The 16,739-nt window shown below is 34.8% G+C and overlaps 1 long non-coding RNA gene across 1 annotated transcript in view; it reads left to right on the forward strand.

The window, feature by feature from the left end:
• Positions 1–9,322: 9,322 nt before the first annotated feature.
• LOC118765300 overlaps positions 9,323–16,739 on the forward strand; it is a 376,738-nt gene continuing 369,321 nt past the window's right edge. Inside the window, exon 1 of the long non-coding RNA XR_005001139.1 lies at positions 9,323–9,394. This is a non-coding gene — a long non-coding RNA (uncharacterized LOC118765300). The remainder of the gene's footprint in view (positions 9,395–16,739) is intronic.

A 16,739-nucleotide genomic window follows, 5' to 3' on the forward strand; every position in this document is an offset into this window, starting at 1 on the left:
GCTAAATGACATCTGACTCCTGGGGTGCCAATATCTGGCTGACTACTATAATGTAACAGACGAAAAGATTTCACTTGATAAAACTACAAATGTAAGTCTGCATTTGCTTGACTGAATGGCAGGTGAAAGAAATATACCCCAAGAGTTCTAAAAAAGACTTTGAAGAACATTACTATAAAGTACCTTTTGAGACAAAAACTGTTAATTTTATTATATTGTCTAAAAACTAGAATTTTCCTTTCCCTTTTCTGCATTTGAGTTTTTCTATTCCCTTTTCAATCCATCCTTATTCTTGACTGGTCAGATCCAACCAGGGTTTCTTTTGTTTCGTTTGTAATATGTAAATGTAACCATGTAAACAAGCCCAACTCAATATATGTATAACTTATCGATAATTCATGTTTCTTCTGCAAATAACTTTTATACATGATTCTGAAGAGTCAAATTTTGATTTGAGTTAAAAATACCTCATGAATGAATAGTTTCATATGATATGATATTGCATTAAAAGCAATACTCATGTGTTTGATTTCTGACAAAACAATTGTAAATTACTGTAATAAAAGGACTTGCTTACACCATTCACCTAGGTTATGACTATAGAAACTCTGTGGATATTTGTGGAGTTTCAGGCATGAGTTTGATGAAACAAACAATCTCCAGATTACTATCTACCTGATAGCCTGGACCTCTGAATGAACTTAATAGGGTAAACTCCAAGATTAACAGCCAAATGAAATTATATATACATATCTATGTATTTGGGTATGTATATAACTATGTATATGCATGTATGTTTATATATATATAATCTCATCGTCATGTTTAACGTCCGTTTTCCATGCTGGCATGGGTTGGATGGTTCGACTGGGGTCTGGGAAGCCAGGAGGCTGCACCAGGCCCCAATCTGATCAGGCAGTGTTTCTACAGCTGGATGCCTTTCCTAATGCCAACCACTCCGAGAGTGTAGTGGGTGCTTTTTATGTGCCACTGGTACAAGGGGCCAGGGGAGCTGGTATCGACCATGATTGGATGGTGCTTTTTATGTGGCACCGGCACGGAAGCCAGTCATGGTGGCCGTGGCATTGGCCACGTTCGGATGGTGCTTTTTATGTACTACCTGCATGGGGCTCATATATATTTATGCATGTTTCAGGTTCTATGTGACACTTTGGGCAAGTATCTTCTGTTTTAACCTTGGGCTAAAGCTTTGTGTGTGGAGTTAGTTGTTAAAAACTGAAGCACTTACATAGCATTACCTGCCACCTTGGGTCTTCTGGATACCAATACCCCTCACATATATATATATATATATATATATATATATATATATATATATTGTTTGTAGAAAACATAACTCCAGAGAAGAAGCACATTCTAAGTTGTAGAGCAGTTTATATTTTAATAGGAAAGGCTGGTTTATGGGATTACTCTGGGTTTCTCGGCCATAAAGGGTTTAGCTTTATAAAGGTTTTAGGGTCTGACAATATGTCATGAAGCTAAACCATTTATGGACAGGAAACCCAGAGTAATCTCACAAACTGACCTTCTCTATTAAAATATGTATGTGTGTGTGTGTGTGTGTGTGTGTGTATATATATATATATATATACACACACATAAATTATATATATATATATATATATATATATATATATATACATACATATAAATTTAAAATTCTATAAAAGTTTTAACACCTTCTCTTCTCCATCTTTAATTGCTTGTTGAGTTTATATAGGATATGTGTTCTATAAATGCTCATAACACACCTTATACTTGTAACATTTTCATATTTAAAAAAAAATACAATAGTAAGCAATCAATTTAATATGAAGAATCTTTATTAGAAAGCTAACTTCGGAACGCACCCAAAGTAAAAAATGAAATAGAATTCAACCTTTTCTCATATATATATATATATATATATATATACTGTTGTGTCTGGGGAGAGTCATTTTCTTTTTGTGCCTTATTATTTAACACACTCATTGGTAAAATTTCCACTTTTTTCTTATTTTTATTGTCCTAAAATTTTCGTTGCACCTTGCAATCTTTTCAATAGTTTTGCTTCAACACACAAACTCATATAAAAAATCTTGCAAACCAAATCCAAAAACGAAATATATATATAAAACATATACATATACACACCATCTTCAGCTTAGATTAATGTGGGTTCATATGGGTGCGTTGATAGAATTTTTACTTTGATCTTATTTATCAAACCATTATGTTTCTCATTGACATGCTAATAGAATGCTGATGTTGATTTCTTATTCCTTTGCATGCACCAATGCTTTTCTATTCTTTTTGCTGAGTTAAGGTGGTGTTGTTGCATTCACTTTCCATGCAGCTCCTATGGTACTCTACATTTCTAGTTTTACAATTTTATCTTTAGATTCATTTTGCATACGATACTATTGTTATTGATACAGGTGGTCTTTTTGAAAGGGTGTATTTTATTTGGATTGTAATGGATCTGCTTAGTTTTCCAACGATTTCAATTTTCAATTTGCTTAATGCTCTCTTGAATTTATAAGCTAGTTCACCTTTGGGAATAACAACAGGATTTGTTCTTATTATTCCGTGAGCTTGTCTTGCTTCTTTATCTCCTTTATTCTTTATAATGCATTCAATGTCTTGCTCCAAACGTACAGGCAGGTTCCATTTGTATCATTTTTAATGTTGCTTTCTAACTTGTTTTTCATAGTTCCTTTGTACTCCCTGATTCAATTCTTTTGGTTATGCCTGAAGAATTGCATGTAGGGGAGGAAGTCTTATGCAAGCTTTTTTTTATTTCGCAGATTTGGCACAAACGAGATATATTTCAAATTGTTCTTAGTAAGTTTGCTATTAGGATGTTTATTTTTATGTTTCCTGATATAACATAGTTCTGAGGGATTAAGTACTTGGCAGCCATGGCTTTTGAACAATGTGAATGGAGAAGCTGTTGTTTATTGTTTCCAGTCAGAATTTCGTATCTAGGAGGAGTAAATTGTTTTGATGAAATTTTCTGCCCTCAATAGAAAGCACAATTATTTAGAACTACTTTTTGTAGTTGAGATGTTTGATTGTCAGTTTTTTTTTGTTGTGTGTTTGTGGTGAATAAAAGTTCAAAGAAGCATAACAATTTAAAATGTTTGTTAAAAACTGCTCTAGAATTAACAACATTCCACATTAAAAATGAAGTATTTATTGCAAAGAATGCAGAGTTGAAATATATTTTTTTATGAAATTGACACTAACAGAAGGTTGATTGTATAATTTGAGGAATTTTTAAATGGCTAGATTAATTAAAAAAAAGGTTTAGAATAAAAGTTTGCTATTTAGCTACATTGGAGAATTGGAAAATAAACCTCTACCTTATGATCTAAACTGGAATATCTTACTCGCCAAAGCTAATAAATCCTACATTAGAAACATGCAAGAAAAAAAAAAAAAAACTGTGGGAGGTTGCATAACTGAGTATTTGGAAATCTTAGCATCAGTAACTTAACCTTAAATACACATTCTGAAAAGATTTCATCCCTCATACACATGGCTTTTAGGATTTTACAAAAATTTTAAACATATTAATTACCTCTACCACTAGCAACACTCTGTCTTTCTTTGTTTCCACCTTTACATTCCAATCACTGGATATATATAATTATTTACTCTCCAGTTAGCCGTGCCTCCCCTCATAAACTCACCTTCTTCATTCATTCTTCCTCATTGTATAATCTTAATTCCAAATTTACACTTTTCTGTATAAATTCCTTCTACATATTTATTCGACTTTGAACGTTTTTTGTCTTATGTATTCCTTTTCCTAATTACTCTCCCATGGTTCCCCAACTAATTAAATTCATTATTTCACATCCCTAAATTGATGTGCATTATAAAATTATCTGAATTTCTTTTACTTGTTTATTTAATTTTGATCTCCCTTTCCAATTACACTTTCATGATTCCCTAACTAATTAAATACAGTATTTTATATCCTTAAATTGATCTATTACAATTTGTTTTCATATCCTTGCAGAGTTGGTCAATTTATATATACTGGAGCCTGAATTGATCTTCTTCTTCTGATTAACATAATTAAATTATGATTACAATGTACTACCCCTCCTACAAATTAAGTTATTGCACTACAGCTTTAATATTTTATCTAATATTTTCTCATATCCTTGTTCCTGTAAATCTTAATTAATATGCTCTTTCACATTTTTCATCCCTCTTCCTATTATAACTTCATCAATGTTCTTAGACTTACTTCCTTTGTCACTGCCTTTCTCCATCTACTACCTTTCAATTTAAATCTAACAACATAATAAAAAAAAAATATTTACTTAGCCTTTTTGAGTCCATTCATCAAAAATATTAAGTCTACCTTTTAAATAAATGCCTGTTTACCTCTTAGCTTCACATAAATTTTATCAAATTCATGAATCTTTTATGTCTCGTCTATATTTTAATCATATACACCTTTACTGTTTAGCTTTACTTCTTAAATTAACACCTTTCAACTTTTTATCTAGATAGAACCTTTTATCTGAAATAATCGTCAATGTATCATTTACATTCCCAGTCATATAGTTTATACACTATTATTGTTCCAACCCGTTTTAGTTTTACTTTCTCAATTATTACCCTCAAATACTTATTTAGACAGAATTCAAACCCCTTAAATAATAATTTTTTTTTCTTCAAATATTTTTAACGAATACATACCTGTGCTGGTGGCACGTAAAAAAGCATCAACCAATTGTGATTGCTGCCAGCCTCCCCTGGCATCTGTGCCGGTGGCACGTAAAAAAGCACCCACTACACTCACGGAGTGGTTGGCGTTAGGAAGGGCATCCAGCTGTAGAAACACTGCCAGATCAGATTGGAGCCTGGTGCAGCCTCCTGGCTTCCCAGACCCCGGTGGAACCCGTGCTAGCACGGAAAACGGATGTTATACGATGATGATGATGATTTTAATTTATTTGTTTGTACCATTCTTGATTTTCTTCATAGAATTGCAATATTTTCTCAATATCTCCTAATCCTTTAGAATTGTTACCATTCAATATTGCTTTATTACCTCCTTAATTATATATACATTACCATCTATAGGCACAGGAGTGGCTGTTTGGTAAGTAGCTTGCTAACCAACCACATGGTTCCGGGTTCAGTCCCACTGCGTGGCATCTTGGGCACATGTCTTCTGCTATAGCCCCGGGCCAACCAATGCCTTGTGAGTGGATTTGGTAGACGGAAACTGAAAGAAGCCTGTCGTATATATGTATATATATATATAAAAGTGTGTGTGAATATGTTTGTGTGTCTGTGTTTGTTCCCCTAGTATTGCTTGATAACCGATGCTGGTGTGTTTACATCCCCGTAACTTAGCGGTTTGGCAAAAGAGACCGATAGAATAAGTACTGGGCTTACAAAGAATAAGTCCCGGGGTCGATTTGCTCGACTAAAGGCGGTGCTCCAGCATGGCCGCAGTCAAATGACTGAAACAAGTAAAAAAAAAAAAAAGAGTAATCTTTATATTAATTAATATTTACTCTTTATTAAATATCAAACATTACTTTGTCTGGTAAAATCTCTTACATCGCTATTCAAATAAGTTATTCCCCTTGTACTAGTTATCTAGTGGCTAGATCTATGAACACATCCAATGTTATTTCAAAATAATTTATATGCTCTTTTGCAAAATTATCCAAAACATTCATCACACCAGCTCCTTCAATTTTCTTTTATATATATATTCTGTTTATATTCACAAAGTTGTTTTTATTTGTCCAAAATTCCAAGAAAATGTCTCCTGAACAAAACCAGACAAAAGAAACACAAAGTTTTGTATATTAGTTTAAAATTAGAATGGAGAAGAAACGAGGAATATTTTACGTTTTGGACAGTTTCTTCTTCTTCAAAGAAAAGCAGAAAAGAAGACAGGAAAGAAAGAATAACCAAAAGGAAGTGAGAAAGAAAAAAATTACGTGGAGTGAGATCGGTTGTGTTATTAGTTTTGTGACATGCTGTAAGTGGATGGTTGAAGAGAGGAACTAGAGGTAGTAAACTGGGTTTTGCAGCTAAGAGAACAAAAATAAATGGGAGGCAATGGGGGAATGAGTTGTATGTGTGTGTAAGTTATGCCATGTGTATATGTGTATGTATATTTGTATGTATATGTTGTGTGTTTGAGTATATTGTGGTGGTGTGGGGTCTGCACAGTTGGCACAACCTGTATGTGTTTGTATTTTTGTGTGGGTGTATAGCTGGAGAAAAGATGAATATTTAACTCTTGGAGTAAAGTTGATCTAAGGTAAAAGATAAATTTTAGCTTTTGTCAGACTGTTGAAACCAGGGTGAATACAGAAAAAGGAAGAGAGAGAAAAAAATTACATGGAGTGAGATTGATTGTGTATGGAGAATTTGTGGTGTAAAATGAGAGTCAAAATGGAGAGGCATCGACATATGGTTAAATGAGCAGAAATGGTGGGAAACTGACAATACAGTGTTGTTTAAACAGGCAAGTGGCTTCAAAGTAAACCGAGACAAGATTAAGATTTTGTAAGCAAAATAGATGACAAAACTTTGCTGCTTTAGAGAAATGTACTTGATATGCAGAGATGAAGTTGGTAGAAATTCTAGAATAGTGGAATCACAGGCAGACTTTTAGTAAAAGTAGACTTTGTATGTGGCAGGTGCACCTGTTCATAGCAAGAACACTTACTAAATCATTAAACACATCAAGAGAAGCCGTACATTATCCATGCCTTGTACACAATAATACATAACTGGAACCTTGAAAATTTCAACAAAAACTAGGTTTTGTAGCCTCTGATGATCTCTTATAACAAACTTATAACACTACCCAAATCTGCATTTTTGCAGGATGAGGAAATGCCTTAGATCTGGTGAGTTGCCAACTTTCTAACAGAGTTCAAATATGACCCATTTTGGAATAAGGGAGTGCTACATACACAAGCAACCTGGGCTGCATTAAATAAAAGTATATTTAGCAGAATGGGAGCATGTTACAACTGGCTGACACATGCACTGTTTCTTTTCTCTATTATTTTCCAATTACAATGGGTTCTGTTCATCTCAACTAAAAGCTACACAACACTCTTCTCTATATTCATTCGCACAAATCCCTCTTCTCTTCATCATTACTGTGTCTTATTACTAAACTAGCACTATGACCCGGCAACACCGGGTCATAGTGCTAGTGCATGCATATACAGCTGCGTGCGTGTGCACATACACTGTCCAAATCTCTGACCAATCACATACAGCTAGCTGGCATTCAATTGGCGTATCAAGTGTTGGGCATTTTGATTGGGTTTTGGATAGAAAATTCACAAAAAAGTCACTTCTATTAATTTTTTAATGGCTTTGCAGGGTGACTGGGGAAATGTAAAGATATGCACGACGACCCTTGGATGGTTTTGAATGACCATAGAAAGTGCGAGTCCTCTAACTGAAAAATTGTGGATTTGTATAAAGGACACACACACAGACAAACATTTTGCCGTTTATATATATAGAGATACTGTACAAAATCTTTTAAATCATTTTTCACCTGATTATTACTCTTTAAATTTCCATTGCCATTCATCTTTTACCTAAAAAGCATCAAACTACAAAATTTCAGGCTTGATACTGCCACAGGTTAATGATAATTTTTTTTTTTTTTTAATTTTTACTTTTGCTACATTACTAAACTTGTTATCTAGTGATTTGCTAGATCTTTAATTTTGATGTTAGCTTACATTTGTATTGATGACTTAGCTTTAGATTTTGAATAATCTCTCTCCATCTCTACACGCATATTGGTGTGGGCATAACTGTGTGGTTAAGAAATTTGCTTTGCAACCACCATGGTCAAGTGTCCTCTCTTGCCTCAGGTTGGTCAATGTCTTTTGAGTAACATTTGACAGATGGAAATTATACAAAAGTCCACTGCGAATGGAGAAAACAATAATAAAACAGGTGATAATGAAGTGATGGCATGCATGTTTGAAACTGAGTAGCAATGAATAAATATATAACCTTGATGTGTGATATCTCCAGAATCCAAAGCATACTGCTGAGAATTAAGTGCAAATGGGTAGGACATGTTGTTTGAATGAAAGAGGACTGCATTCCAAAAATTCTTTAATATGGCCAAAAAGCAGAGGGACGCCACGGTAAAGGAAGACCTGTCCTTAGATACAAAGCTAAGTTGAAGCAATCACTAAAGTCTCTCCACAGCTTAATGTGACATTTTGGGGAAGTCATTGCCTTGATTGATCTGCATGGTATAGAATGTGTCATGATGCATCAAACAATTTGAGTTCAAAAAACAGAACAATAAAAGAGTTATATTCTGCAATCAACAGACACATTTGTCCAATCCCAGGCAAAACCACAATCATCAGTGTCCCCGTTGTGACTTCAGAGCAGAATCCATCCCTGGACTCCAATTACATTCACGCATCCATTGCAAATAGATGCAGTTTTTTTTATTCTTTTTTTATTAAGGTGTTTTTTTCTTTGTTTCACTTTTTTTAAATCCTTTCCATCAAACACTCATACATTGAAATCACTGGGATGGCCATCAAATGTATTAAGTACTTTTTCTATCTTGTTACTGAATAAAAAGCATATCTGATAAATTTGAATATTAATATTTCTTTTTCCACATGTATCAATGATATATGTATGTGTATATATACAAGTGTGCACACACACATACGCACACACACACACGCACGCACACATACACACATTTTTACGTGTATATCAGATTATGTTGTAATAAATTCTACTAAGAAGTGTTTATCATTTTAGATTTCTTTAACACACACACACACACACACACACACACACACAGAGGAATGCGAAGGGATATTGATGGGTGATTCAATCCACTTGTATTGCTTGTATTTATTTGATGGTGTTTTTGATTTAAAATACTTCAGTGGCTCAAGAGTAATTTGAACTCAGATTTCAGAAACTCAAAATAAAATATTGTAAAACATCTGCTACAAAACTCTATAATGCATACTTTTTTCTCCACTGGAATATGCATGAGTTTATGTAATCAAGGAATATTTTGTGTGTATATGTGTGTAATATGTGTGTTCACATGTGCATGCTCTCTCTCTCACACACACACACACACACACACACACACACTTTAAGAATATAATTCTCTTGGTAGTATTGAGAGCTTGAGAAATATTCATTCATTTTTGTTTCTTTTATTCTTTACAGCATTTGTCCATTTTTATCTTCTATAGAAGGAGAAATATTTTATTAAATTTTATTTTTTCTTTTGTCTTTCTATTTTAGTTATATTTTTACATCCTGTGCTGGATAAAAGTCACCCATGTTCCTGGTGTATACAATGGCTTACAAACAGGTATGTATGCATAGCATTCTCAGAACTGTGCTTCAATTTTTGTTTCAGATTTCTTCAAGTCCCTGTACAGCACATTTGTTTCTTACATATTTGTTTCTTATATATTTGGTGAGACAATTTCCAAAGAAACTTTGCAGAAATTTCTATGTACATCCTAGTTCTCAAGAAACATATATAATGGAGTATTGAAACCATACAACCCACTAATCCAAAACATGTTTCTTATATATGAAATATAGTTCGTTGTTGTTGTTGTTGCTTACAGAAACCCCACCCTCTTGGCACAGCTGTCTGAAAAACACTAAAGTCACCCACAAGTAAAGCAATGCACTGGGACCCTAACATTCATTTATTGATGGCATGTCACAACATATATAAATTAGCACTGGGTCCCTTGATCTGTGTCCCCACTCCCTAGATCAGGGGGTCACTAAAGGGGGTCCGAGGAAACCCCTAGGGCTCAGTGAGGAATTACAGAGGATTGATGATAGCCAAGGGGTTGAATGGGGGTTGGTGTGCAAAAGACCAGCTCACCCAGATGAACGTCTTGAAATGCTTAGCGCTAAGCTCATCCCTCACATTGATGTTGTTAATTTCAATAAAAGATTTTACAGCAACATGATGCGTTTTTCACATTTTCTAACCATGAAAACAATTTCATAAAAATCGAAAGTTTAATAATGTACACTCATACACAGAGATTTAAATGTAAAAAGTGTGTCATCTTCAATAGAATTTCTTAATTTGTCATGCATGTATATTTTAGCTAACATTTTGGTGGTCAATGTGGAAGGAGAAGTGGCTAAAGGGGGTCGATGGTCGAAAAGGTTTGGCAACCCCTGCCCTAGATAAATGGTCTATGTGCCTATATCTTAAGAGGGCACTTCCTCCTGGTGATTTTTGGTTTTCTGCTAGGTAGTGTAATATATATATGTATTATATATTTGGTATATTTAATAAGAGTTTGACTTATCTCCACATGACTTAAAGATTCATAAGTATGTAGGGCAAATCCATCTCATGAAGCAGAGTGGAAGGTTTGAGAGAAATTTAAGATGGACTCTTGGTGTTTAGGCCTAAACGCAAAACCACATTGAACTGCAGACATGTCATTTGTACAACTTAACAATTTGTTTGAAATACACCAACACGTTAAATGTGTGTGTGTGTGCATGCGTATGTGTGCGAGTGTGTGTGTGCAGCAGTTAAGAAGTTCACTTTGCAGTCTCATGGGTTTGAGTTCAGTCCCACTATACAGCACGTTAGGTAAGTGCCTGCTATTGCCCTGGGCTGACCAATGTCATATGAAGGAATTTGGGAGACAGAAACTGTTTATATTTATACATGCGTGTGTGTGTGTGCATTTACATACTCCATGCTTTTCATTGCTAGAATGAAGCGGTGCTAATGTTGACATTCTGATGTCAAGACCAGTCACTCTGTGCTTTTGAAGACCTGTGGAATAATGTTATCTCTTATTTCGAAAACAAGAAAAGTATCTGGACTTAAAATTCTGACTCAGATAAATTTCTATCCTAACCCATGACAGCATGGAAAAATGGATGTTAATCAAATGAAAAATGGATGTATGCATGTATACCAAGTGCCTCATATGCTAGGCAAAATTTGAAAATATAATGTTAGACGACTCATGATGCAGTCTCTTAAGGATAAAGTTATAGGGTGACATTTACTTTTCATTACATGTTTGTATTGTGTATGTGTATGCATATCTATAGCATCATCATCATCATCGTCGTTTAACGTCTGCTTTCCATGCTGGCATGGGTTGGACGGTTTGACTGAGGAATGGCAAGCCAGAAGGCTGCACCAGGCTCCAGTGCATGTGTGTGTGTGTGTGGTGTGTGTGTGTATATATATATGAGTGTGTGCAATTATATGTATGCATGTATATTAGTATATGTATGTGTGTGTGTATTCATACATATACACTCATAAATACACACATAAATGTGTGAGTATGTTTATATGTATGCCTATTTAGATGTGTGTGTGTATATATATGTATATATACACATACATTTATGTGCGCGCATGTGTGTTGTGTGTCTGTGCGCATGTGTGTGTGTGTGTGTGTATGATAATGATAATTATAAATTACTTTTCACATAGCTGTAAATATCACCTGATACTGAAGAAAACCAATGTGAAAATTATCCAATTGACATGTATAAAATATGTCACTAATGGAAAAACTAATCAAAATATAACTTCAAAATAAATGAATCTGATAACGAATGCAATTGCACCCTTTCAAGCACATTCTCACTAAGCTCAGTAACTTCAAATGTAAGAAAATACCCTGTTTGTGGATTGATAGAAAACTCCTTCCAAAGTTTCTACATCAATCATACTTATAGCTTCCTCTGTTCTAAACAATTATGTTATATCTAACATTAAAAGAGAACAAACAGTGAAGTTGGCAAATCCTATGTGAATATTATAATATTCTCATGCAATTTACTAACTCCACTGTTAAAGGAAGGAGAGTATGCAGTCTATAACAAGCAGGAAAATATCATATCTTAACTCAGCTTGATGAGGCCTTTACTACAAACGTGCTGGCTTTCGTATGCAAGTACAGAGAATAGTAGCACATAAATGGTTATACTTTGCAATGAGAATAGCCAAAATGCAGCATTGCTCTGCATGTCCGATGGTGACAAGGCATCTCATATCCCATCTAACGGCAGCAGTAGACTTCATTTCCAAGACTACAAAAAAATGCCATCATTGGTGACTACAGCAAGATCACATGACCTGAAAAAGACTGATAAGAATGTGCTAAGAATCAAACATTTTATTGTGTCTTTACTTTTAGTTGGCTAAAACATGAGCAATAGAGCTGTAAAATTTTAAATCCTTACATATTTTTTAATGTAAGTACATCATCATCATCATCATCGTTTAATGTCTGCTTTCCATGCTAGCATGGGTTGGACGATTGACTGGCGAACCAGATGGCTGCATCAGGCTTCAATCTTGACCTGGCAGAGTTTCTAAAGCTGGATGCTCTTCCTAACGCCAACCACTCACAAAAGTGTAGTGGGTGCTTTTTACGTGCCACCGGCACGGGGCCGGTTAGGCGGTACTGGCAATGACCTTGCTCATATCTTTTTACACATGCCACTGGCACAGGTGCCAGTAAGGCAATGCTGGTAACGATCCCGCTCGAATGGTGTCTTTTACGTGCCAACGGCATGGAAGCCAGATAGCAGGTCTGGCAATGACCACACTTGGATGGTGCTCTTAATACCTTACTAATACAATATGTGATATTTATTGGAGAATGGGATAAGATGGTGTAACATTCATGACTTTCTCAAAGACATTAGTGGCAACAAATAGGCAAAACAGTGAAATCTACAACTGAAATCCTTTCCTGGTTGCAGACACAGACCATTGAGAAAAATTCTTCTACTCTATCGCATTCCTAAAGGCTTAAAGTTAGTGTACAGAATGTTAAAGCTCGATTTATGTAATGAAGATTTGTGAATCGATTTCAGCTGTATAATTTGTATGTATGTGAATTTTATTACCTGAGTATCACTGGAAATTAATCCAGTTCAAACATTTAATAAGTGAAATAATTTTTTCTAGCTTTTTATTTGGTAGTTGCAGAAAATAGATAGCTGGTTTAACACTTCACGGTATCTGTTCAGGGCTCAAGATTAGAAATGCAAATTCTGCTATGGTTGACAGAGGTGTCAGTAATACATTATTAAAATCTGTTGCACCTCTTCCTAATTACAAAAAGAAACAAATGGTTAAGCAATTGAAAATCACAAAATAACTAAAGCCTCATAAATAAATTATTCATATCAGAAATCACTCCAAGAATGTCATTGAAAGCAAATGAACAGTAATGGCCTTAAAGAGTAGAAAAAGCACATTCTGTTTGTGTATGTGTGTGTGTGTGTGTGTGTGTGTGTGTGTGTGTGTGTGAGAGAGAGAGAGGAAGAGAGACTTGTAGGGAAGAATGCTCTACATATGTTCAGAGGATATGTGATATTAATTTATGAGAAAAGCTGATTGTGTATAAACTGAGAAACAAATGATTGGCTCTGGTGTGCAGCAGAGCTACATGAAGACTGATACAACAATGTGAATTGATGGTAGATTGTATCCATGGGAGAAGTAATTCGAGCAGAAAGGGACAAGTTCAAATCCAAGAATGTCAGTATGGATTATAGCGATAATTAACATGATGAAATCTTACAATTTGAGAAGAAATCAGTGCTTTGCCTTCCAAGAATATATATCAGATTGAAGATGTACAAATTATGAACGTAATATATTTCAAACTGGAAATTTAGTCTGATGTTGGAAAGAACTAATTGTTTGATACAACACTGATGATAATGATATTTATCATTATTATTATTGAGTGAGAGAGCACTGCATGCCATCAAAGTGACACTGGGGTAAAATACCCATCATGACTACCCGTCTGATAAGGGTACACCAGCCACATGCCTTACAACCGTATGTGCATGACATGGTGATCTCATATCAAAATTAACAGCGCATGACTTTGCAGGTGGGGCCCAGTTAGACTCTTTCTCAGGTTGAGTAGCCTATCCTGCTCAAAAGGTTCCTGAATGGTTAAGGATGTTGAACAAAGTGCCCATGTTTCCACAAGTAAATTATTCAAACCCCAAAGAATTCCTCTCAACACATGGCTATGATGCTCCCCCACTACTTCTGCTCGTGATCAGAGATGCACATATCGTCAGCCACTAAAGGACATGCTCAACTTGTTAAGCAAATATGTGGTATTGAGCAGAATATTTGCTGCAGCCCATCTTTTATACCGAGACAAAACAATGTACATGATAACACCTCCAGTCAGTTAAGATCAGAAGCCATGAGAGCCATTGCCCAGTACTGCATCAGGGCATTTATTATTATTATTATTATTATCATTATTATTATTATTATTATTATTATTATTATTATCATTATTATTATTATTATTATTATTATTATTATTATTATTATTATTATTAGATTCAGTCATATCTTCAGTAAACTATCTATCTAAAATCTATTCTAAACTGAAATACAATGTATGCAATTAAGTCTGGACTTCTTCTGTTTTGATGAGTGAAAACTGATGTGTTTGTGAAAAGAGACGGAATCTTAAGATTGAATTCTTTTATTGAAGCTGTCATAACATCAGTTCTGATAAAATAGGTTCCTCAAGCACAATGCTATTAACAGTGATATGATTAGTGACACCTTGATATAGCCAGAGATGTCATTGATAGGTAGTAACAAGACAAATTATGAGAAAATAAAGAGAAGTGTATTGATTTATACAGCTGCACATCTCAAAATTACAAAAATAAAAATAGATCATTAAACCATTTAGTCTTGGAATATAAAATACAGAGTTCATTCTAAGATTGAGCCACATCTCTGACCTAGATTTGATTCTCAGTTGCAGCCATTTCACTTCATTTATTTTGCATTGCCCCTAAAAAACATAAAAGATATGAATATTGCACTATCACATTTCCCTTCTACAAATAATTTAAAGCTTTGATTTTGTATAAGATATGTGTATGAAAATATTATGTGTTTGTCAATAATAGTTCTAAGCAATAAAGAAAAGTCTTAGAATCTTTGATTGACAAAAGGCTTGTAACATTGGTGACTAAAAAAAAAATTAAACCTTCTGAAGAATTTTATGAAACTGTGCTCAATGGTTGCTGAGTTGTTTTGAAAGAAAAAATGTAATAAAAACTAAAGAATAAGAAACATTGTTAAAAAAATATCAGACTTCCAAGAATTCTTGAATGTCCAAATAACTGAAATGTATTGTTGTTAATAAGATTATAACTTTTGAAAACTCATCTCATCTTTAACAATGACAATATTTACTACATTATGCTTGATTACTGATTGTAAAAAAGGTGTCTTACTCTCAAGTATGCACATAATACCAGGCTGGGTTTGAAGTAGGATCCCCTATTTCAAAATTAAGGGCAATGAATAGTCTGGTGTTGTACACAGTCAGGGATAACCACCTGGTGACATTGAAAGTTTAAGCCAGTCAAAAACTAATAATGTAGATTTAAATATTGAACATTTAAAAAATTTCTTAGAATGAGATCAATTTTTTGAAAAATTACAATCTTTTTTCAATGATGTTGTTATCTAGAGTGAGGCAGGGAGCTTCAGAATGAAAGAGGAATTCTTCAAATGAAATAAATGAGTGTGAATCTGAAATTTCTAGAGTGAGGCAGGGAACTCAAGAATAAATGCAAGATTTTTGAAGTGTGGAAGAAGTGAAGTGCTGTGGAATGAATGAGTTTGTTCCAGAATGAAAGTAACCGTTCTGAAGTGAAGTGGAGTGGAACAATTCTAGAGTGAGGCAAGGAAGATTGGAATGGTGAACACTGTTTCAAAGTAAAACTGAATGTTATAGAATAATGTAGAGCAAAGCTCTGGATCTGATGTAACTGGAGCAAGATATGACCTTTATCATCATCATCATCATCATAATCATGTCCATTTTTCCATGCTTGCATGGGTAGGATGGAAATTGTTGAGGCAGATTTTCTTGTTGCCAACCCCCATGTATTTCCAAGTAAGGTAATATTTCCCTGTTACTTGACATGTCTTGGAAAATTGGAAACGAAGGATACTGCTTGCATGATGGTGATGCTCACTTACATCTATTGTGCAATGCCAAGGCAATAAGGTTAGAAACACACACATACACATGCATTCACGTGCACACAAAAAAAACAGGCATTTTCCAGTTTCTTTCAATCAAATCCACTCACAAGGCTTTTGTCAGGTGAAGGATATTATAGAAGACTCAATAGTGTGGGACTGAACCCAAAACAATGGAATTGGAAAGCAAACTGCTTACCACACAGCCATTCTTGCACCTACTTTATCAATGTCAAAGAAAAAAAAGAAAAGATCTAATGTTTCACTCTGAAGCTGTCTTCTGTCATTAAGACATGAAGATAATTGAGGGAGGAATAAAAGTTTTATGTTGGAGTTGCATCATCATCCTCATCATCGTTTAACGTCTGCTTTCCATGCTAGCATGGGTTGGACGATTTTGACTGAGGGCTGGTGAACCAGATGGCTGCACCAGGCTCCAATCTTGATCTGGCAGAGTTTCTACAGCTGGATGCCCTTCCTAATGCCAACCACTCCGAGAGTGTAGTGGGTGCTTTTTACGTGCCACCGGCACGGGACCAGTCAGGCGATACTGGCAATGACCTCACTTGAAACTTTTTATACATGCCACCGGCACAGGTGCCAGTAAGGCGACGTTGGTAATGATCACGCTTGAATGGTG

This window comes from Octopus sinensis, linkage group LG11, assembly GCF_006345805.1.
Source record: "Octopus sinensis linkage group LG11, ASM634580v1, whole genome shotgun sequence".
NCBI lineage: Eukaryota > Metazoa > Mollusca > Cephalopoda > Octopoda > Octopodidae > Octopus > Octopus sinensis.